Raw genomic sequence first — 22,256 nt, 5'->3', positions numbered from 1 at the left:
AGCCAGAGCACCAAAGCAGGAGCCCCTCCGTCCACCACCTCACCTCTGAGCCTCCTTCACTGTGGGAATCCATCTGTTAACTCTGATATCCTTTGGTTACTAACATTCCAACTATACGAGCCTCTAAATATGAAATATTTATGAAATAATTATTTAGAAGTGTGAAATATTTTTCTTTAAAAATTTTTATTTTTCAATTACAGTTTGCATTCACTATTATTTTGAGGAGTACAGCATAGTGATTAGACAACAATATACTTTACAAAGTGTTCCCCCTAATATTTCAAGTAGCCACCTGGCACTGTACAATGATTCTTACAGTGTATTGACTGTATTCCCTATGCTGTACTTCCTATCCCCATGACTGTTCTGTATCTACCAATTTGAACTTCCTAACCCTTTCACCTTTCTCACCCAGCCCCCGAACCCCCATTCCCTCTGGCAATCACATCTGATTTCTGTATCTGTGATCTGTTTCTATTTTATTTGTTCATTTACTTTGTTTTTGAATCCACGTATAAGTGAAATCAGATGGTAGTTCTCTTTGTCTGATTTACTTCACTTAGCATAATACCCTCTAGGTCCATCCATGCATGCTGTTGTAAATGGTAAGATTTCATTCTTTTTTATGGCCAATAATAATCCACTGTATATAATATGTACCATGCCTTTTTTACCCACTCGTATATTGATGGGCACTTGTGTTGCTTCCATACCTTGGCTATTGTAAATAACACTGCAGTGAACATAAGGGTACATACATTCTTCCAAATTAGTGTTTTGGGTAAGAAACTGCTATTTGAGGTGATTCTTTACACTAACATTGCAGATAACTACAAGAAATGTTTAGGCCTGAAAAAAAGGTTTATTTATCACCAATATGTGATTCATTTCTAACTGGTTGACTTTCTGCTTATCTGCTAATAATGGAATTTTGTCATCAGCCACAGACATTTACTGAACATTTACTATACACGGAGCACTCAGAGAACAGAGAAGCAGTTTTCTGTGACAAAAACACTCCAAGTTTCCCTTACATATCATACTGCAGAAAGAGAAAGAATGCATTCATTTGCTCACCTAGCCTGCCCATGATAGCCTCTGCATAATAAAATTTATAAAGAACTATATAGTGCTGGAGTCTCTACAGACTTCAGAAATAACCTGGCCTATTGTGTGTGTATGTGTGTGTGTGCTGAAGCCCTGGAAAATGTGATCTAATAAGCTATCCACCATTCTCTGCAGAAAAATACACAGGCACACCAAACACTAGACTCAACTCCTACCATAGTATAGACACCCACAGGAACCAAGCCAAGTAAGACACTCAGCTAACAACCCCCAAACTACTCCCACTGCTTCACCACACACATGGAGGCACTACGTTTCCAACAGGTTATGTGACTTGGCCACAGTCACAGAGCAGAAACTATAAACAGAGTAAACGGGATAAGGCTGAGAACGAATGCAGGCACCTCTCAAAACTTAAACCATCCTTTTCATCTGAAGTCAGGCTTATCATGTCACTAGGAAAGGTGAAAAGGTGAAATGGTTTGAGATGAATGTACCTTTTTTTTATTCTAGGGTTCTAGCTGAGCTTCTCACTAAAAATAGACAGGTTTTCTTTATCTTGCCTTCATACCTATGGTTTAGGGCGGCCACTTTTCTCTTTGCCTCAGCAAATCAATAAAATCTGCAAAACTTGGGCACGTTCAGAAAGGGGGCAAGTGTGAGAATATGAATAAGAAACCAGTTTTCAGGAACCTAACTTGAGTTCTAAAGAATTCTAAGTTAGTCACGTATGGATGTTTGAGAAGTATTCTGAATCACAGATTGCTCATTTATTTAGGAAGTGGTGGCCTACTAAAGTGTTAGCAAGTTTTAGAGACCTGCTTTAACAACTAGAACTCATTTCCAACTACCACATTAATCTGCAAAGAGTCTGTTCTTTTGAGAACTAAAACATTCACCCTGGATGTTGCATTTACTTTTGGCTTACCAAATTCTTTTAATATATTTCAAATTCAATTCAGTAAACATTCTCACATGAGGCAATGTGACAGAGTGAAAATATACATGGGTTTTGGAGTCAACAGCATCTGAATTCAAATACTGGACCTTCTGTATCCAGATATGTGGTACGGGGGGCTCACTATTTGAGCATCTCTGAGTTCCTGCACTTGTAAAGTGGGAATAACACCAACTACTTTGCAAGTTGCCTGTGAAAATTAGCAATAATAAAGTCTATTGTAAAAGGAGCTTGTGCAATGTCTGGCAAACATAAAGCACTCAGAGCAATGGTAACAGCTCCAGTACAGGCATAACTGGAAATTACTGTGGGTTTGGTTGCAGCCCATTGCAATAAAGCAAACACACTATCATAATACAGTGAGTCACACGAGTGTTTTGTTTCCCAATGCAGGGGGAAGTTGTGTTTACACTGTACTGTAGTCTATTTAGTGGGCAGTAGCATTATGTCTAAAAAACAGTGCACATACCTTAATTTAAAAATATTTTCTTGCTACAAATGTTAATCCTCACCTGGGCCCATTGGGGAAATGGTGCCGAAGGACAAGCTGGACGCAGGGTGGCCACACACCTTCCACGTGTAAAAAACATAGGAGCTGGGAAGTGCAATAAAGTGCAGTGCAATAAAACGAGGTGTGCCTCTATGGTTACTTATCAAGTTTCTACAAACGGTAAACTTCATCCTACACCCTTCTCCAAAACCAGAATTCATACCATCTAACTGGCTGAGGATTTAATTCATTCTTAAAAATGACTCAAATACTTGGTTTAGTTTATTTTGACACATTAAAAACTATAACCACTGGAAATTGAAAGGCCACTGCTCAAATGACTATTTTTAATACTGTCAGGGTTTTTTTTGAATGAAAGGAAACCTATAGTACCATTAATGGGTTTTAGGTCATTAGATAACATGAATGTTATTTAAAGTAATAGAACAATAAAACAGCCAGCGAATGATTTCTTGACATGGAACTTCATGACTAAAATCTCAAATTAAATATTATGGTTCAGTATTAATGTGTTTTCACACTACCTACCCAGTTTTCAGACTGCACCTACTTATCCTTTTCAAATTGCTATCACTATCTTTTTCATGAGAAATTTCTTACAAATTACTCTAAGCCAAAAATTTACAGTGGAAATTTTTTTCCTGAGTCCCTTTTTAAAAGAAACCTATTCAATAGGCAAATCTAAATAATTTTTAGCAGTTCTAAATGTAGAGAATTCATGACTTCTTACTGTAATTGAAAAGGAACATACAAAGCAATTACTTAGTCACTTATAAAACCCACATTCAACTTACGAAATAATGACTAACCTGATAAGAAAGACAAGACTTTTATAATGAAATACTGAAGTCTAGCCACTTGAGATAAGCACAGCAGGTTATACAATTGTCCTCTGCATTCATAATTTCCCTCTCCTGGATATATATAATTTTTTCAGTAATAATAGAACATGTTACAAAAAAGTTACTGTGCTGTAGGAAATTAATTCCAACCATGAGCTAAATTCTGGGTGGAGAATAAAGCCTCATTAATTTGGATTTCACTGATTTCATAAGGATAAAAAGTGCCCATCAATAGTGTAAGTAAAATTCTCTTGACAATATATCGGATTTTTCAGAAAACAAAACAGTAAGCCTTAGGCGGTCATTTACATATAAACACTTAAAAGTGTTAATAGAAAAGCACTCCCAGTCATGCTAGAATGGGATTTTTGAACTTGGATACTCTGTGATGGGCATTCTTAGGAACACTAGCAGACACCAGATACACAGGGCACCTTCTCCTTGGAAGACAGAATAACTGCTGTGTGCATGCAGGGATCTGGAGACATTTAGCAGTCACTGCGCAACCAGGCATGACATTTCCCAGGCCTCTTGCATTCGGGTAGTGCCACGTGGTTCTCACTGATGGAATATGAAGAAGAAAGGTGTTGAGTCACTTCAGGCCTATGGTGATTAAGGAGTGTGCCTTCTTCATGCTCACTCTTCCTCCTCCCACCAGTCTGATGCAGACAATCAGAAGCCTCAAAAGAAGGCATCTGGGTTGCATCGTGTCCCCCTGCCCACTAAATTCCCGTGTGGAAGTCCTAACCCTCAGCACCTCAGAAAGTGATCTTATTTACAACAGCTGTAGGAACATTACAGGTGTAATTAGTTAAGATGAGGTCATAGTGGAATAAGGTGGGCCTTAATCCAGCATCATCGGTATCCTTACAAAAAGGGGAAATTTGGACCCAGACAAGAACAGTGGGGAGACGAGGTAAAGAGACAAGGAGAAGACCACCATCTGCAAGCCAAGGAGAGAGGCCTGGAACAGCTGCTCTCCCACGTCTCACAGAAGGAACCAACCCTGCCCAACTCAGGTCTTAGACTTCTAGTCCCTGGGCCCGTGAGAGAGAACACTTCTGTCATCTAAGGTGCCCAGCCTGTAGCCCTTTGTGACAGCAGCCTGGACACCTTCTGTAGGTGGTCAGGCCAGAAGGTGACGGAGCCTAAGTTCAGGATTCCCAAATAACTCCTGAGTGAATGCACTTCGCTGATTAGAAAGATCTACCCTGGGCTGACACTTTAGCAATAAAGTGAGCTTTCATTGTGGCAAACCACGAGGGGACTTATTTGCTCTAACAGCTAAATTACCTAACATAAGATTTAATTAAGCAATTTACCTGGAAAGTAATTTTTAAAGTTGTTTTACGTGAAGAAGAAGAAACATGGACAAAACACAATGTGACATCCCTGTAAATTTTTAGGATAAAAAGAAACTTCATGGAAAATCTGAGTTTACAGAAAACTATTTTAGGGTGATTATTCTAAATCCTCCCCAGGATAAAAATTTACTCTCCTCTTCCAGCAGAAGTAGAATTTCCTCAAGAATTTTAAATAAGCTATTATGTCTAGGTTGCTATACATTGCTTAAATCATGCTAATTCACTTAAAATTTTTTTTTTGCAAATTCAGAGGAGCATTTCTCCCAAGTGACTCAAATGTGTAAAGTTTTACTTGGGTTCTAAGGACAAGAATACTGTAATATGAGGCCACAGCTTTTTCCAAGGTTCTCAGTTACTATTATTTTAATCAGTCTGAGAGTAGTCACTGTGTGACACCTTCTGACCTCAAATGCAGACAGAAGAAGTACTTCTTTCATGGCGGGGTAATTAATATGGAATCAACACACCAGTTTCTTTTTTCTTTTTTTGGTAATTCTCACCCAAGGATATGTTTATTGATTTTAGAAAGAGGAAGAGGGAAAAAAAGGGGGAGAAAGGGAAGAGGAGGGGGGAGTAAGAAAGAGAGAGAGACAGACAGACAGACATCAAATTGAGAGAGAAACATGTACTGGTTGCCTCCAGGATGCACACGGACTGGGGATCAAACCCGAAGCCCAGGACCGTGCCCTGACCCAGATCAAACCTACACTAGGTGCATGGGACCAAATGATCCAGACAACTGAGGCATCCAGCCAGGGCCCATTTTCCATTTTTTGATTTTCTTTTTCGCATGATGAAAAAGGTAAAGGACAGATATCCCAACTAAGACATAGGGTTTGTAATTCAAAATACCTCAAAAGCTGAGCTGGCAGCTGGTTTGCCTGTTTATAGAAAAGCTGAGATGATTCAGGCTGAGCTCACAGCTCAATTTAGATCCCAGCATCTGGATTCAAAACACATGTGAGATGTGGCAGCAGGCTTCCAAGTCAGGACTGATCCAAGGAGACCAGAGACCAGTCACCAAAACAATTGCAAATGGAGGAAGTGCCTGAGGGTGCAAGAAATCTCAAAGGTGTTTGCGAGACACAGCCACGTTCAGCCCACTCCAGCTGCTGGGTAAGATCAGCATTTCTTGCAGCCAGCAGATTTTGGGGAGGCCAAGGGCAAGGTGGCCTCAGGATGACACTGAACACTTCCCTAGTCGGCTTTGTCAGTGAGAAAACATCCGTCACCAATGACTTCTTTTCTGAAGCAGCTATTGTTCAGATTAAACTATGGGAATCTGGTAATAAAATGAAAAACCTTAGAAAGCACACACTTCCTGCTAAAATGGGTACTTAACTGTGCTTTGTTTCAAAGAGAAAAACTGGAGTAATGGAAGAGGGGATTTTTTTAATGCCTTTTTTTTCTTGGTAAGAAGAAATCACAGCTACAGTAACTATAATATACGCTACACACTAAAATAAAAAAGGGGGAGGGATAGCAGCACAAAGTCTTCCCAGCTCAATTTTACCTCCATCAGAATTCACCTTGCTCCTTTCCTTAATTTTCCTCGGATGTGCTATATCCAGAACACTGGCAATTTTGTAGCTACGGGTTTTATGCGCAAGAAAAAAACCCCTTCCCTGGCTGCTTTTCCTCACCTTCCCCCTCCCGGGTCTCTCTTCCTCCCTCCTTGTCTCTTTGTTGTGAATGTCAGGCTGTCAGCGTCACAGTGTGACATGATTTGAGTTTCTGACATTACACCAAGAAGCAGACAGAGAGCAGGAGAACAGGAGAGCAGGTAGAGGGGACAGACAGGCGTCAGGGTGCGCAGCCATTTCAAGAAGTCAAGGAAAAAAAAATGAAGCCCAACCTCCTTCTCTGAGGTTCCTTGAGTACAAGGCAACTTATAAATCACCCCAGATTGTTCTCATTTATCCAATTAGTCTGTTTTCCTACTCCTGTGGAGATTCCCTAAGGGGTGGATCAAAATTCTGTGAGATCAAAGTCAGTGGCTCCAGTAACAGATAAGACAGAATTCGTGATTCAGCAGATTCTAAGGCTGTGATGTGTGACAATCGGCCCACTTTGGGAAGATAGCACCAGTCCATTTTGAGTATCGATTCACTGCACTTTGTCACTCTAATGATGTTATCTCATTAAAAGAGATAAATGCCCCACTGTTCTTCCAAGAGCATCTGCTTCTTACTCCTCTCTTTTTTCCAACAGCATGGCTCTCAGCAGCAGCACATTAAAATCAAATCGAAATCCAATGCAAGGCTTGGTGACAGAGCTGCTTACCAAGGCTTCTTTTTCATTGCTTATTCTGCTCTCGACCCCCTCCCAGCTCCCCCACAACTGATCCAAGATGTCATCCATAGAAACAAGCAATATAAAGAAACAGATGCACAAAGAAATCATAATAGGAAGCATTTACTGAGGGCCTACTATGTGGAGCTCCACTGATTCAACTTTAGCTTTTACCAGGACTTTGCGAGGTAAACTCAATAGTCCCTACACTGCAAATGAGGAAATGGAGTTTGATGTTAAGGTGACCACCCAAAATTACATAGGTAATGAGAGGCTGAGCCACAGTTTGAACAAGGGCCCATCCAAAACAAGGTTTTTTTCACCCATTTGTATTCAGGGAACAAATAAGTAAATATGATCGCAACTTGATTAGAATAGGTGAAAAAATATAAAAGAAGGTGGCAATTATTCTTTAGCCTGCTAAAACCCAAGAACATAATGCTATAGGCAGAGGAATGGTTTTGTTTCAAACAGATTTCTTATTAAATAAAAAGGTAGCAATTTCCATAATGAATGTTTTATACATTATTCCTTTGTGTATCAGGCCTCAAAAGTACACATTATTAAAGTCTATTAAAGTCTGTATTTAGCAGCATTACTAATGTGCCTTTTGGGAAAATTATTACAATGAAACTGCATCAGTCTTTCACAAAATTTCAATTGTTTAATATTCCTCTTCTGATCTTCTATACACATGTCTATTTTTAGCTATAATCAGACCTCATCCGAAATGCCACAGTCCCAGCCTAGGGCTGTCACAACAAATTGTTTATGAGCTGGATTTAAGACACAACAAGAGGCACAGGAATTGCTAATTTTGACCAAACCTTTCTTTCTTTTTTTCCATAACTCACTGCAGTTTTCCTACTGTTCTAATTAACAAGTGCTCTTCGCTCACTATGACATGTGATGACACTTTACTTTTCTGGGTAGCATTGGTTATCTTAATTAATTGCTTACATTTATATCTAACTGAGACTAGCCTCTCAAGATAATGCCGCTTTATTCATAAAGTCTGAAGGTGGTGAGACTTTTTTTATTCCCTAAAAAAAGAAAGCCAAATAAACCAGAACGTATAAGTTGTGACTAATCAAATCTAAATGTTTTCATTTAAACCTAAACATTGTCATTTATAAGAGACTAGAAATACGTCTTCTGAACATTAACTGAGGAATTTCTGCAAAGTATATACTTTTAATACCCTACAGAGGCATCTTTATCTAGTACACTTATTACTTTTATCACACTTTTTAAAATAAAGCCAATGATGCACATTTATTCAAAAGCACAATGTTCTGTGAAAATATCTTATTAAAGCCAATAATAGGCTTATTTTACAAAGACAAAAAATAATAGGTAGCTGGGAAGAATACCAGAAAACAGGTAGAAGTTATAAGGCTTTTGTATCACAAAAGGGAAGAGGAAAAGGCAATTTAAATTATTAGATACCCAAATTAAAAAGCTGGGTTGGAAGTAATCTCTCAGTTAGGTACTCCCCTTCATACACACAATTTCACTGTTTGAGATAGGTTTCCAAAATCAAGCCAGTCAAGTGGGTTATTAATATTCTAAACACGGACAAGCCACAGATTAACTAAGTAACCAGTCATGTTTCCCATCACCAATTCACTGAACAGGATGTAACTTTATTGTATCACTAAGAACTACACATTGAGAGAAACGGGGCAGAGCTGAGGATTGGAAAACAAACGTACTGCTCTGCATGATGCACACAGGCCAGAATCCACCGGCCTCTTGGTTGCAGGGTCCCAGCTAGAACTAGCATCAGGGAAAGAGGTCGCAGCACACATCACATGTGTGTGTGAGCCAAAGGGCTCCTCCGATTATGCCGTGTGGCCGTGCAGGCTACGTTAATACAGTGATATAGAATGAGAACCCACCAGTTCAGTCAACATTCAATTCAGGCTCCACATGATGGCCGGCATGAGACGGTTGTCAATTTAAAAAATGCAAAACTTGTTTTAGTCAAGAAAATCCTAGACACACCTCTTTAAATCCTCAAGAAATAAGAACAAGATTTCTAAACCAACAATCACAATGTGTGTGAAGTGCTACTAAAAAGAATAAAGTGGGACCAAGTATCTTCTTTCTTCTAAGTGAAACCTGTTTTATGGTCAGTAGCTGTGACCACATTTCAAAGAGCTTATCATGGTTTACAACCAGGTCTCTCAGATGTGAAATTATACAACAGGCATGTCAAAACGTATCCCTTCTGTTGCTCTGGGGCCATTATGGTCTTAAGCCTAAAGTCCGGCCTTTCTACACTGAAGCCTTGATTTATGTCCTACCTGTTCAGGTTCTCCTTCATCTTTTCTGGCGTGATCGGAAGCTGTTAAGTTAGGCCACTGACACCTTCCCCCTCATCAAGGAGCTGCCATGTCCGTGTGAATACTGTAGGGAGTACACAGGGTCTCGGGGCTAGAACTGACTTCCAGGTGCTCCAGCACAATATTTATCCAATGCTCAAATTCTCTGTACAGGAAGGTTCAGATTTTTCAATTTCCACCGTGGCTCATGAAGACTGCTTCTCAGAAGTAGGTATCAACCACTGCTCCATCATGAGCTTCTCTGAGATTCAGAGACTAACCCAAATGTGTTTATGGTTGAGCAGAAAGGAAGAGAAGACTTGGGCTGACACAGAAGCATTGATGTTGCTTCCATTGTAGAAATAACTGTATAAAGAGATAATTCTACGTATTTTAGGAAGCAGTTCTCAAATAGCATGTATCTGTTTTCTGTGCATTTACACACACAAATACTACACAAGTTGTATACATGCATGCATTTTAAAGACAAATGAGCATACTTCTATTCAGTTCATTCTTGTCTTCTCCCTACTCAATGCCAAACGGACAATCTACTGGACTGCATGATGAGTTTTGTTTTAAATCTGCACTCCCATGCCTCTCAGAGGCAACTATACTCCTGTTTTCTTCCTAAAACTTCACTGAATTTCCCAGTGTGATACCTATGGATGAGACTGGAGGTCTATCTAACTCTGCCATCTCCATCCGCCCCACACTCAGTGGAACTGGATTTATATGTAACACAGGTGCTACACTGGCCTTATGCCAAAAATGTTCCACCTATTTTCACAAACTCTACAAAAAGGAAGTTTAAAAAAATAAGGACAAAGGCCAGTTTTTCCTGAAAGGCGCAGAGGTGCTACCTGCAGGGCTCTCCCTGCTCTGGGCCCAGGGCCGGCTTCCTAGACTGAGGACCACCACGCACAGGATGCAGGTGCAGCCCAGCTCAGGGCTCCTCAGACTTCTGTCTCGGGACAGACCTAAAAATGGCTGCAGACTGTAAGGAGCTCCTGTTCATATCAGTTACTGCTGTCGGTGTTTACCATTTAAAAAACTAAAACCAGGAAATTTCGGAACACAGGCACACACACCAACAGCCTTCACGGAAGTAGTGCCATTGCACGGAATGTCGCCTCTTGAAAAGTTGTACTGTACACTTGAGACAGTGGGAAAGGCAAACGACGTCTTGGTGTTATTAGAAAAAACAGTGGGCTTGCAGGTGTCCACAGAATGGACTCCCAAATCATAGTGTGAGAATCACAGGTTTAATCTCGTACACATTGTGGAATGTCTTTAAACAGCTGAGAGACTTTAAGTTTTTTGGGTTGATGAATAAAGGACAGTCATCTTTTTCTAGAGCATTTCTCTACTCATTCCTGCCCCCAAATCATTAGCACACCGACACGGTCCTTTTTAGTGATGCATCGAACAGGACCCCCCGAGTCCGAACCTCTGTTTTAACTAAAGGCTTCGTCTCTTTTCTCCATCTACCCACTAAATATCTTCATCTAGCTTCACCTCAAATATGAAACAGCCGAAATGCTTCTTTCCTGACTGTTGATCATATACACAAATACTTACTGCAGAAAAGTTGGAAACAGAAAAATATTTTCTTAAAAAAAGAAATGCATCCCTCGTACCCACCCTCTGAGGAAAGCACTGCCAGCACTCTGGGCAATGTTCTTCCAGTCTTTTTATCATGTGTATTTTAAAAATATAGGAAAGCTCCTATCTTAAAGATAATTTAATGTTTTTTTTTAAAATATGACTTTAGCATGAAAAATACGAGAACTGATCATGCTCTTAGCATGTGGATGTGTATCTGCAATCTTGTTTTTTCTGTGAGGAGATAATCTTTTAAAAAGTGACAGTGATCAAAATATACATATTGTTATGTGACTAGCCATTTCACAATATCTTTAGACATCTTTTTATGGCATTCAGAATCCCTCCATCCCTCCTTGGTATTTTTACTGTATGGCTGTAACAGAGTGATTACCTTTTAAAAACTACTATTATAACAATATGTGATGAATATCTTAGTGAAACTTTTATATACATTCACTGAAATTTCATTTCAGTAGCTGTTCTAGAAGTGAAGTTTCTGAGTCGAAAGGTGAAACGTGTCCCTTCACCATGTAGGAGAAGCTAGTGCTCCCATCCCTCCCTTCTCTGAGTACGTCTCACAAAGCCCCAGCAGCCGTACATGGGCTGGAAAGCCGTCTCCTCGTTTTAATGTGCGTTTCTTTAGCAACTGTCAAGGTAGCATATTTTCTTATGTGTTATTTACTGACCATATTTCTTCCTTTTTTGGTTTTATTGTTCTATTCTTTGCACATTTTCTATTAGAATAATCATCCTTACCGTATTAAGTGTAAAAACTCTCAATAAACTACCTCAGTTAACTCTGTCCTGTATGTGGTAAACACTGCCTTGTTTTGTCTTTTGTCTTTGAGGGTAGTTCAGAATGTCTTTTGATGGAGAGAAATTTTCAGGTTTGACATACATCTTCTTTTATAATTTTTGCCACCAGAAATTAACAAGGCTTTCTTTATTCCAAGATCATTTAATACTTATTTATATTTTCTCCCATGGCGCTAGTTTTTGAAGTGTGATATTTCTTCAAAATCTGCCCCAAGGAGTGTGTGGCCATGGCCTTCAGAAAAACAAGAGTGGAGGTTCATTAAATGTCACTTGGCTATTTGGTGAAACTACCACGAGTGTCCTAGGAAGGGGAAGAGAGAGATTTTATATGTTTATTCTCCACCAACTCCTTATACCACATCCAGCAGCTTTGCTAACTTGCTCTTTCTGTGATGGAAGTTTGAAATGGCAGAAATGTTAACATTAGGTTTATGTTTACATATTAAACCTCTGGGATGTGATGACTCCTCTCACCTTGGCCAGAATGGAAGCTTCAAATGGCAAAGACCTTGGTTTTCTCCACTGATGTGTTACAAGCACAGTGCCTGGTACATAGCATGTACGTGGTAAACGTGTTGGAGAAACTGATCTTTAATCAAGTAGAGTTAGGTGTACGCTACATGTTAGGGTGGAGAGCCAGGGGCAATGAGTTCTGGGCTTCACTGCCTCTAAGGGTGGGCAAAGCAAAAAGAGGAAAAAACCTTCTAAATGAAGGCAGAAAGTAAATTTCAGTTTTACTTTTTAGTTGACTGTAGAGATACTGATCTGAGTGTAAAGGTGAAAGTGCCTCAAATGTGGCAGCAGGGTATGGAGCCAAAGGCTGGAAAACAGTCAGAGGAAAAATAATCTGTTGGACAGAGAGTAGGCAAAACTGTGACATTCCCCCACCAAGAGAAATAAGAGACACTACTCTACTCCATTGGATGCTATGGCATTTGTCCAAAGCCATAGCAATCTGATCTGGCTTTATTTGAACATAACAAGGAAGAAACAGTTTTCAGGAAGGTTCATTTTCTTTGTGGGGAGAGGAAGAGGCGCATTCCATTTGATAATGAAAAAATCAATTAGTTTTTCAATCGGATGAAGGTCTTCATGAATTCAAGGCAGAGAACGAATGGCATGTGATATGCTTTCATGAAAACGAGGACTGTGTTGGAAAAAGGTTAGGATCCTACTTCTCAGGCTGCTGTTGGGAAGAGGGATTTCCCAAGAACACTGTTCCTGCTAGTGTGGGTTTCTGATTTCACATCGTGGTATGTAGTAGGTGTACAGCATCCTGCCCAATCTGCCTCTACTAAACGCCATCCTATCCAACCTGCCTCCCATAAAGCCCTCTCTTTTTAGCATAATAGCATATGGATAACACAAATAAACCCAAACAACCCTTCTTACTAGCAAAAAACTTATATTACATATACAATATAGTACATTTACACATATTAACAAGGGCATGACCAAGAAAGTGGAAAGATGAAAACTTTTGACAGAATCTAAAGTTACATCCTAATTATAAAGTTTTCTATCACTTTAAAGATTGGAAAGTCAGCTTTTTGTAAAAAGATCTAAGGAAAGTATGAAAGTTGGAAAGACGGTCCTCAAGTCTGCATAAGGGCCAGGGGGAAAGAGTACCCTGGGAAAATTTGTGCACCATGCTTTCTTTAACATGTACAGCTGGAACATAAAGCCCAGCCAAGCCTCTTTACAAGATTAAAAAGGTGAATCCACTCTGTGTCAACCTGATGTGTTGGAAAACAAACTGACACATTCCATCACACTGACACGTTCCATGTGCTCTCGCCTTAGGGAATGACACGAGATTCGTGGGAAGCACTGTGCCCAGAGAATGCCCTCACTTCCGTCTTCTGCCAGCGCTCATGCACTGGCATGCCAGGTGTCTGAGGGCTGCAACGGCACCCCTTCCTGGTGTGGCCTCAGATTCCAGAAAAGACAGAAGTTCAAGGAATCAAGACCCTGCCTGGCGGACAGCAATTCACTTACCACCAGGTTATGTTGGCCAAACTGCCAATCCTGGGCCAGGGGGGCCACTCCTCTATTGTCTAAAGGTGTCACCTCTGAGTGTCCCAAAAGAGAACTGCTGACACCTGTGGTCAGAGGTGCCCTGGCACTTCACAGGAATCAATAACCCTGACCCCTAGAATGTTGCGACTACCCTCCATCCCGGCACCTCCTGATCGAGGGCCCCACCGGCTAGCTAGGGTCTGGGGAGGAAGGAGAGTGATTACAGTGTATATCCTAGGAAGTAGAAAGTGCACACTTCAAATGTCTCCAGCTTTCTAGGAACAAATCTCCTTAGAAAATCAATCACACCCCCCAAAATACTTTCAACATTCTCACTTACATATCCTAATTGATGAAGTGATTCTTTAATTTTATTTATACCAAGAAGATCTGTTCCCTTCCCAGAGGGTGACCTATTCTGTGTTTTATGCCAAGAAATCCACAAGGAAAAATGCTGACCTATGATGGTGAGACATCATGCATAATCACTACATTGAATTAAAATACTGCAATATAAAATAAAGCGCTCGCTGGGCCACTCAGGCAGGGCGTAGCTTCCCAAGCCACAGACACACCTACTGAGACACGTGAAATTTCTAAGGAGTCTGGTTCCCAGCTCTGTGTCAGGAGCCAAACTATGACATCAGGTCTTGAGCTGCCCCGGAGAAACTTAGGGCAGGGCTGTCATCGCAAACTGTGCTTGCCAGTCGCAGACTTCCCAGAGTGTCTCAGCTTTTCAGTATACCGAACTCCAACAGGAGCCGAGGTCTGCACTGACTGCCTCCCTCCCCACGCTCACAGCATGACTTTCCAGTGTTCCAAAAGCTCACTTCTCAAAGACTGTTTAAAGGTAAGTATTTAAACCAGCATTGTGGGGCCTGGGGGAGGGGGTGGTGTTTAAGCACAAGGTTTCCTTCTCTTTGGCTTGGCTCAGCTAAATGAAAACCTCTCGAAAAATAATTGCTTATTTTTTTCCTGATCTCTTCAGGTGGCGTAAAGCAGCAGCCTCTGCGTAGGCCAAACAAATGGCTACGGGAAAAATTTCCACTGCAAAGGGTTGCTTAGTACAAGAATCTCAATAAGGTTAATGGGCTTTCTAAAAGCCTAGGGTTTCCATAATACCTTTTCAGACCAACCATGCAAACACACTGTCCAACTCTGTCACAACCCAGAGACAAAGTGATAACTGAGCTCTTTCTGCAGGCCTCCAGGACTGTCTTTCCCGTTTGACATCCTTCAGTGGCTCTCAGAATGGGACCCTTCCCTCCTTCTCCAGCTCAGATCTGCCATCTTCCACCCACTCAGTTCTCACCCAGGGCTGTGTTCGGGGGACATTTTTGGTTATCGCCACTGAAGTAAGGAGAGGAGGAGGCTACTAAACGCACTTCGGTGCAGAGCACAGCTTCTCAGACACAGAGAATTACCTGGTCCAAACGTCAACAGCATCAAGGTTGAGGAGTCCTGCCCCACATGTACCAAACTCTTTGTTGTTCTCAAAACAGTCAGACATTCTCATTTGTGTCTCATTTGTTCCTTCACCTGGGATGCCCTGCCCTACTTCTAAGTTTAAGAAATGACCATTTACCACCTAGGTTCCAACTCAACGTGTTGCCTCCCCTATCCTGTCTTTCCCAGATACCCCAGAGTCAGGTGTTCCTTCTTTGGAGCTTCCAGAGCTCTGGTACATGCTTCAGTAGAACATTAGCGACACTGCCCCCAAATTATGTCACTTGCTGAAAGCCTCATTCACCATTTATCTCCAGAGTGCCCATCTGGTGATCATTTGCTGCTTGCTGAGCCAATCAGAAAGTAAATAAATGGAAATGCTACATATGCACCAAAGACTTTCTGGTAATACTGACGAAGGGATAACAATGTGCCCCACATCAAAATACAACAGCAGCCCCAACTGGCATAGATCAGTGGATTGAGCACAGGCCTGAGAACCAAAGGATCTCGGTTCGATTCCCAGTCAGGGCACATGCCTGGGTTGCAGGCCAGTTCCCAGCAGGGGACACATGAGAGGCAACCACACATTGATGTTTCTCTCCCTATCTCCTTCCCTTCCCCTCTAAAAATAAATAAATAAAAATCTTAAAAAAAACATAACAGCAAATGCTTATAATGTGGACCGGCGCATATATTGACGACTGATGCACATGTTAACTCATTTCATCATTAGGACAACCCTATGAGGTAAGTACCACTAACATCACCATTTTACAGATGGGGAAACTGAGGCACGGTGAAGTTAAGACACTTTCCCAGGGTCACCAGAGCTAGCATCTGAAAGAGCCGATATTTAAACCAGGTAGTCTGGTTCCAGAGCCTTAATCCTCCTATACTCACATCAAGACAGTGGTACTGATAACCAACATTTTGGCAACTCAGAGGCCTCAGGCAAATACAAGTGACACCTCCAAAGGGCTGTACCATCACAGAGTGGCCACCAGCTCCTTGGACCCTGACTAGAAACATTGCTTTCTGGGGTCACATGGCTCTCCAACCTCTGGAATGCTTTGGGCAGGAGAGGCAATGTCCTTACACACAAAAAGACACTATGTAGCCAGAAAACATCATGGTACCATAAAGAAGACCTAAGTGTGATTCCTCAAAGTACCTCTTACCTTGTTCATGCTGCAGGGACTGAAGCGAGGGATCAGACATGTCACAATGCGAGGTTGTTCTCGAAGAGTCTCTTGTTCCTGCAGACCTCAGTTGCTGAAGCAGGCAGCTGCACTGCAAACGCAGAGAAAAAGGAAATCCATAAGCTGGGCTTCAGCAGACACAGAGCCGTCCTGTGTGCAATGCAGCCTTCTGCCATGATGGCAATGCTCCATGTCCGCTCCGGCCACTATGGAAACCACTAGCCATACTTGGTACTGAGTACCTGAAATGTGGCTAGTATGACTGAGAACTGCATTTTTATTTCGTGTAATTTTAGTGGAATTTAAAGCTAATAGTCACATGTGGTTAGTGGCTCCCATATTGGATGGTGCGGGTCTAGAGAGTCAAATCAAGTCTCAAGGCCGTGGACATGGGGCATGTCTGTGACCGAGGAAAGGGTGCATGTCATGTGCTCAGTGACTGCAGACACACAGGGACAAGAACGCTCAATCACTCAGTAACTGTTCTGTGAGCACTTACTAGGTGCTTGGCACTGAGGACACAGTCATCAATAAGCCAGAGAGGTCAGTTATTTAAGTTTCTAGTTCAGGCTTTGACTTCCTTAGGAAGGGCAGAACCAGCCTGTGAGCTTCACCTACTGTGTGTCCGACCTCAATGCCTTCCCTGCTGCCTACAAAGCCTAAAGGAACAGACAGGCATTTGCTGGAGCCTGACTATACCACTGCCAGGATTCACAGACAACAGAATCTTTCACAGAATCTGCTCCTTGGGAGGCAGTGTCCCAGAAGGGAATTCAGCAGGTCAGTGTTCCAAGGGCCAGTGAACCAGATGCTCCAACACCCTCTTCAAATGGAATAAGGGGCCATGTTTTTATCCATGCTGTTGGTTCATTAGGAGGATTTTTTTAATTTACTCGAATTAAATTTTAGAGTAAAATGGTTATTGTATGGTTCTAGGGTTCTTAATTTGTCAAATATTAAAGAAAAATGAAAACTATCTTTGACAATTTAACTAGATTTATAGCCACTTTCCTTTGAAAAATATTTATGGGTGGATTTGGGAAGGGAATAAACATTGAAAAAAGGCCTTACAATCACCTTATTTCTGTGTTTTTTTCAGATTGCATCTACAAAACATTCATATATCTGAACCTTTCCATAAAGACTGCAATTAGAGGTTTAAATGGAACTGCGGTGCTTTAAAAAATGTACTATTTTTAATGATATAATAACAATATAGAAAATGTTCTATAGGAAAAGGAAAAGAGACTCATAATCACACTAGCCCACTATAGCCACCTTTAGGTCTTAGCAACCAGCCTTTGTCTATTGGAGAAGGGACAGGCCCGGATACATCTGCTAACTAAGTCAAGGACACAGAAAGGTCAAAGGCTGTGTTCCCATATTAATATCTTTCACCATTAAGAAAATAATTTTGTGGTTTATATTTTCAAAAGATAAACTTCTACTCCATATATTACTATTTTATGAACATAATATTATTAAAGTCTTTTTATAAATGAGAAGACAGGATCAGGAAATTGCAGATCACCCCCTGGCTATTTGAGACACATAGATTCCAAAGAAAATATCTTATTCAGTCACAGTAATAACATTTTATTTTATTTTTTCAATGTTTTCTCTTTATTTTTTCTTTTAATTAATTTTATTTAGTTATTTTTCAAGTACAGTTTTTTTGTCTATTTCTCCCATTCCAGCCTCCCCCGCCCCTTGCTCCCCACCTCCCTCCCATTTCCACCCCCCTTAGTTCTCGTCCCTGTGTCCTTCCTATTTGTTCCTCCGAATCCCTCCCCCTTTTTCCCCTTAACTTCCCTTCCTTCTCCCCTCTGGTCACTGTCCCCTTGTTCTCTATTTCAGTGTCTTTGTTTTTATTTTGCTTGCTTGTTTGTTTTGTTGTTTAGCTTCCTGTTAAAGGTGAGATCATATGGTATTTGTCTTTCAGCACCTGAGTAATAACATTTTAAACAATGAAGTACAACATGGAGAGACCCTGGAATTCTACCTTTGTAGCCTAAATACATCCAAACACCCCCTTATGCACACAATGCCATTGCTTCAAAGTCAAGAAAATTCAATATCTAATTCTAACCGATCTTAAAATGACTGACAAAAAATTATGCTTTTACTCTTACATTTCCAAAAGTAGATGCTAATGAATTTCTGTGTTTTAAAGTAGAACTCTATACACATTGTTTCCTTTTAAATATATATATATTTGATCCATTTAAAAGCTATCATTTAGCACTTAACTGGGAAGTTTGTCCAAACACCTTGCAAAGATGCCTGATGTCAGAATTCCATTCAAATGTACACACTGGTATCAACACAGGAAAGGTGGGCACAAGTAGATAATAAACAGACAAGGATTCTTGAAGATAATTTCCCCAAGGAAGTTCCACCCAGCTCCAATGATGTCACAATCCCCATCCCCTCAGAACAGGGATATACAGTTTCACTAAATTATGGATCCTTCTCTGTACCCTCCAGGCCACCCAAGTGTTCTCAGGTCATTTTCATGTACATTGGTCCTATGGCAAAGTCAAGACGGAAAAAAACCACCTCAGGCTAATTTTGAGGCAAATATTAGGTCACATATAAAGTTCTTAATAAACATTGTGAATATTCTTTCTCTGCTCTCACAGAGTCTAAGATGATGTAGGCACTAATGTAGGATCTTCAAAACTATGCTGATTATTATTGCAGACTACCTTTGGTTTTTTTAAAGAAAAAGCTTTTAATGTCCAGGATTGTAAACATTTTAAAGAATATTAAGAATGTCTTACAGCTGTATAGTGTTCTAAGTTTTACAATACATTTTATATTAATACTGTCATTTAGTATTGATATCAATCTGAGTGGTAGTTTTCTTAATTAGGAAACTAGATGCAAAGAGGAAAAAGAGTTCTTAGTCATGTGGAGTAGACATTGGGCTAGATATGTCTTCATTTTAAGATACCGCAGAACTAAAAAATGTACAAAGACCACAGATTAAAATTCTCCCCCAATAAAACACACACACAGAGACCACCATTAACAGAAACACCTCAGTGAACAGATGACAGTTTTAGAAATTGGGTCAGTTCACTTCTGGACAGCAACCAAGTAGGCTGGCCTTGTTCTACCAAGTACTTTCAGTCTCCTTTGAAATAGAGAGAACCTGGTTGTTGTGCAGCCAATTTGGTTTATGAAGAAGCTTAGAGAAATCCACAGCTTAAAAAAAGAGACTGCTTCTTTAAAGCATTAAGAGAAAAGATATCCGAGTTACCTTGGTGGAATTATGGAAGTTTTTTTTATTATTCTGTTTTTCAATGTTTCTTTTATAAAGTTGAATTATTCTGATACAAACTAACAAAAAACAAGTACAGATGCCTTTAAAGGCTGCCCAGAGAAAGTCTGTTCCATGAGCTACCACACGACTCCCACATAGTTGATCCTAATGTAGTTGCTTCATTGGGCAACGAGGCCAATGGTCAACCTTAGGCTTATAGAAGGTTAATGAAATGCAATTCATCTTTCCAGGTGGGTAGAAGTGTGGGTAAGAAGGAAGGTGGAAACAGGCTAGTGTAAGAAAAGACCAAGGAGAGAATGAAAAGATGAAGGCTACCAAGAAAGGAGAACACCAAAGGGCAGGTAAGCAAACAGATACCTAGAGACAGTTCGGTGTTGTGGACGAGTGCCCCTCCGCAGCCAGGTCCTCACTACGGAAGGGATGGAGAGATTCGGTCTTCTCATGACGGCACCACATCCTACGGCTTGTCGACATCATACACTCTCATGGACAGGGTGTCAGCAAGGAGTCAAGACTGGGCCTACCTGTTTCACCACTATTTATTTACCGTCAACCTCCACCTACCACAGGGAAAAGTCTATTTTACCTGGATCACTGCTAATGCAGTACAGAGGTATAAGCCAACTTCATTCTCCTTACTTTAAAGAAAACCTTAAAGTTGTCAAAGAGCTGTTTTATTTGAGTGTGGATTGTGTTATTTCTTGGCCCTTGAAAATGCAACTAATACTTATTGCCTATATGGAATAAAATATAATGAGCTGAGCTTTTCTCCCCACTCCAAACCCCCACTCCCTTCCAAGATTCATTCTAGAAGACTGCTGTAATACAATTAAAAGCTGGGTAGCTTAGGCAGACCTATGGGAGACAGACCAACAGAAGTGAGGTCAGTCCTCACAACATTAAAGGTCTTCCTGGCTTTTAGATATAATGTCCCCAGAGGTCAGTCTGTGGAGAGGTCTCTTGTCAGCCCCCTCCCACCACCAAATCCAGCAGCCTAAGCAGAGGTCCTACACATGAGGGAAAGGGCTTGTAGGGAAGAAATAAGTAAAGCCATAAAAAGATGAAAGGAGAGAAATGAGGAGATTTCTCTCTCTTTGGAGAGAAAAGGAGAAAAGGCAAGAATGACAAGAATCTAGAGGAAATTCTCTAAGTCGAGGATTTAGGAGCTTAGGAAATCAGATGAACAGTTGAGAGAAATAACCCTAATATCCTCCACCCTGTTTTTATGGGTTGGAGTAATCCACCGTCTCTGAGGTTAAATCCTGCCAACCCTCACTTGGAATCCTTGTGCAAGACTGGATGAACGTAAGACCATTGTAATTACTGCCAGGCCAATTCCTCTCTTCCACAGCAAGGGGCGTGGTGCCCCTTACTGAAGGATCCAAAGGTAAAGCAACAACTGGGCTCCTGTCTCCCACCTCAAAGGCACACAACCCCTCCCAAGGGATGGCTCCTTCCCTTTCTTCCTGAAGAAGAGCTGGGGGGGGGGGGGCAGAGTGCAGCTCTTTGAGGAGCTTCTTGCAGGTCCTTCTCCACCCCCAAAGTTAGAGCAGATGTGTGGCTCTGGGGCTCCGGGACCTCCGTACTCTCACCGCCCCCTCCCCCATGTGGGTAGCCAACAGGCCATAACATGGTTCTGCCCCCCAAAAACTGAATGATGACTGCCATTCTGCCTTGCTTCCCGCGCCCTGCCTTCACAGCATGGCATGGAAAACAGACAGCCCAGCCAGCAGGACCAGCATATCTTCCCATCAAGCGTCATCAACGCCTTCTTTCCTAAGCATAGGTGAGGCAATCTGGAAATTAGAATTTTAAATATGTAACTGGCATATGAATTATGGTTCAATAGGAAACTGTGATAAGAAAGAGGAAATGAGAAGACTGTAAATTACAAAGAGACATACAGCTGGGACACAAAAAATTTTGCCCTGAGACCCAGATGGGGAGGAATGGAAGCCAGGGAAGGGCCGATAGTGCCAAGCAGTAGAGGTCACTGCTTTCAAGTCACTACTTCTGGCACACATGCTGGGAGTTTCCCTTACTTGGTCAAATCGTAAGTCAGGACAGCTAACCTTTAGATTCTTGGCTATTGCTCTTGAAAAGGTCACTATCAGTCTCCCAGTGTTTTAGGAGTATCTTAATTAAAGGCACACACAGAAGAGCTACCAAGAGGGTACCTGGTTCAACCCATTTCTCTTGCCTGGGTGACCATGTGAGTCAGAGGACACAAACTCGGATGCCTATGGGGGTCAGAGAAGAACAAGATGAGTGACAGGTCAGGTCAGAGAGGACAAGGAGGAGTGGAGGGGCCTGGGGTGTCGGCCACTCAACTGTATCTCCAGGGAAGAAGGAACAAGGCACATGTTCCCAGAGCTTTTAATAGTCAAGAAAGCCAGAAAATAGAAAGAATATGTAAAATCATTGGCTTTTTAAATGTTGGCCATTGACATTAATGCTCTGGAAATCAGCAGTGGTTGTACTTGGTTGGCCACTCTCCTATACACCTTTTTT

The 22,256-nt window shown here is 41.2% G+C and overlaps 1 protein-coding gene across 4 annotated transcripts in view; it reads right to left on the bottom strand.

Annotated features, from left to right (window-relative positions):
• BACH2 (BTB domain and CNC homolog 2) overlaps window positions 1-22,256 on the bottom strand; it is a 330,764-nt gene that overhangs the window by 229,245 nt on the left and 79,263 nt on the right. For all 4 annotated transcript variants that reach the window (XM_037131213.2, XM_037131210.2, XM_037131211.2 and 1 more), the window contains exon 2: window positions 16,436-16,547. The gene's annotated coding sequence lies outside the window, so the exon portion shown is untranslated. The remainder of the gene's footprint in view (window positions 1-16,435; window positions 16,548-22,256) is intronic.

The sequence above is a fragment of the Artibeus jamaicensis genome, unplaced genomic scaffold (genome assembly GCF_021234435.1).
Source record: "Artibeus jamaicensis isolate MK-2021 breed Jamaican fruit bat unplaced genomic scaffold, CSHL_Jam_final contig_387, whole genome shotgun sequence".
Classification (NCBI taxonomy): Eukaryota; Metazoa; Chordata; class Mammalia; order Chiroptera; family Phyllostomidae; genus Artibeus; species Artibeus jamaicensis.
The sequence above is the reverse complement of the archived record's forward strand: the minus strand, read 5'-3'. Positions and strand labels throughout refer to the sequence as shown.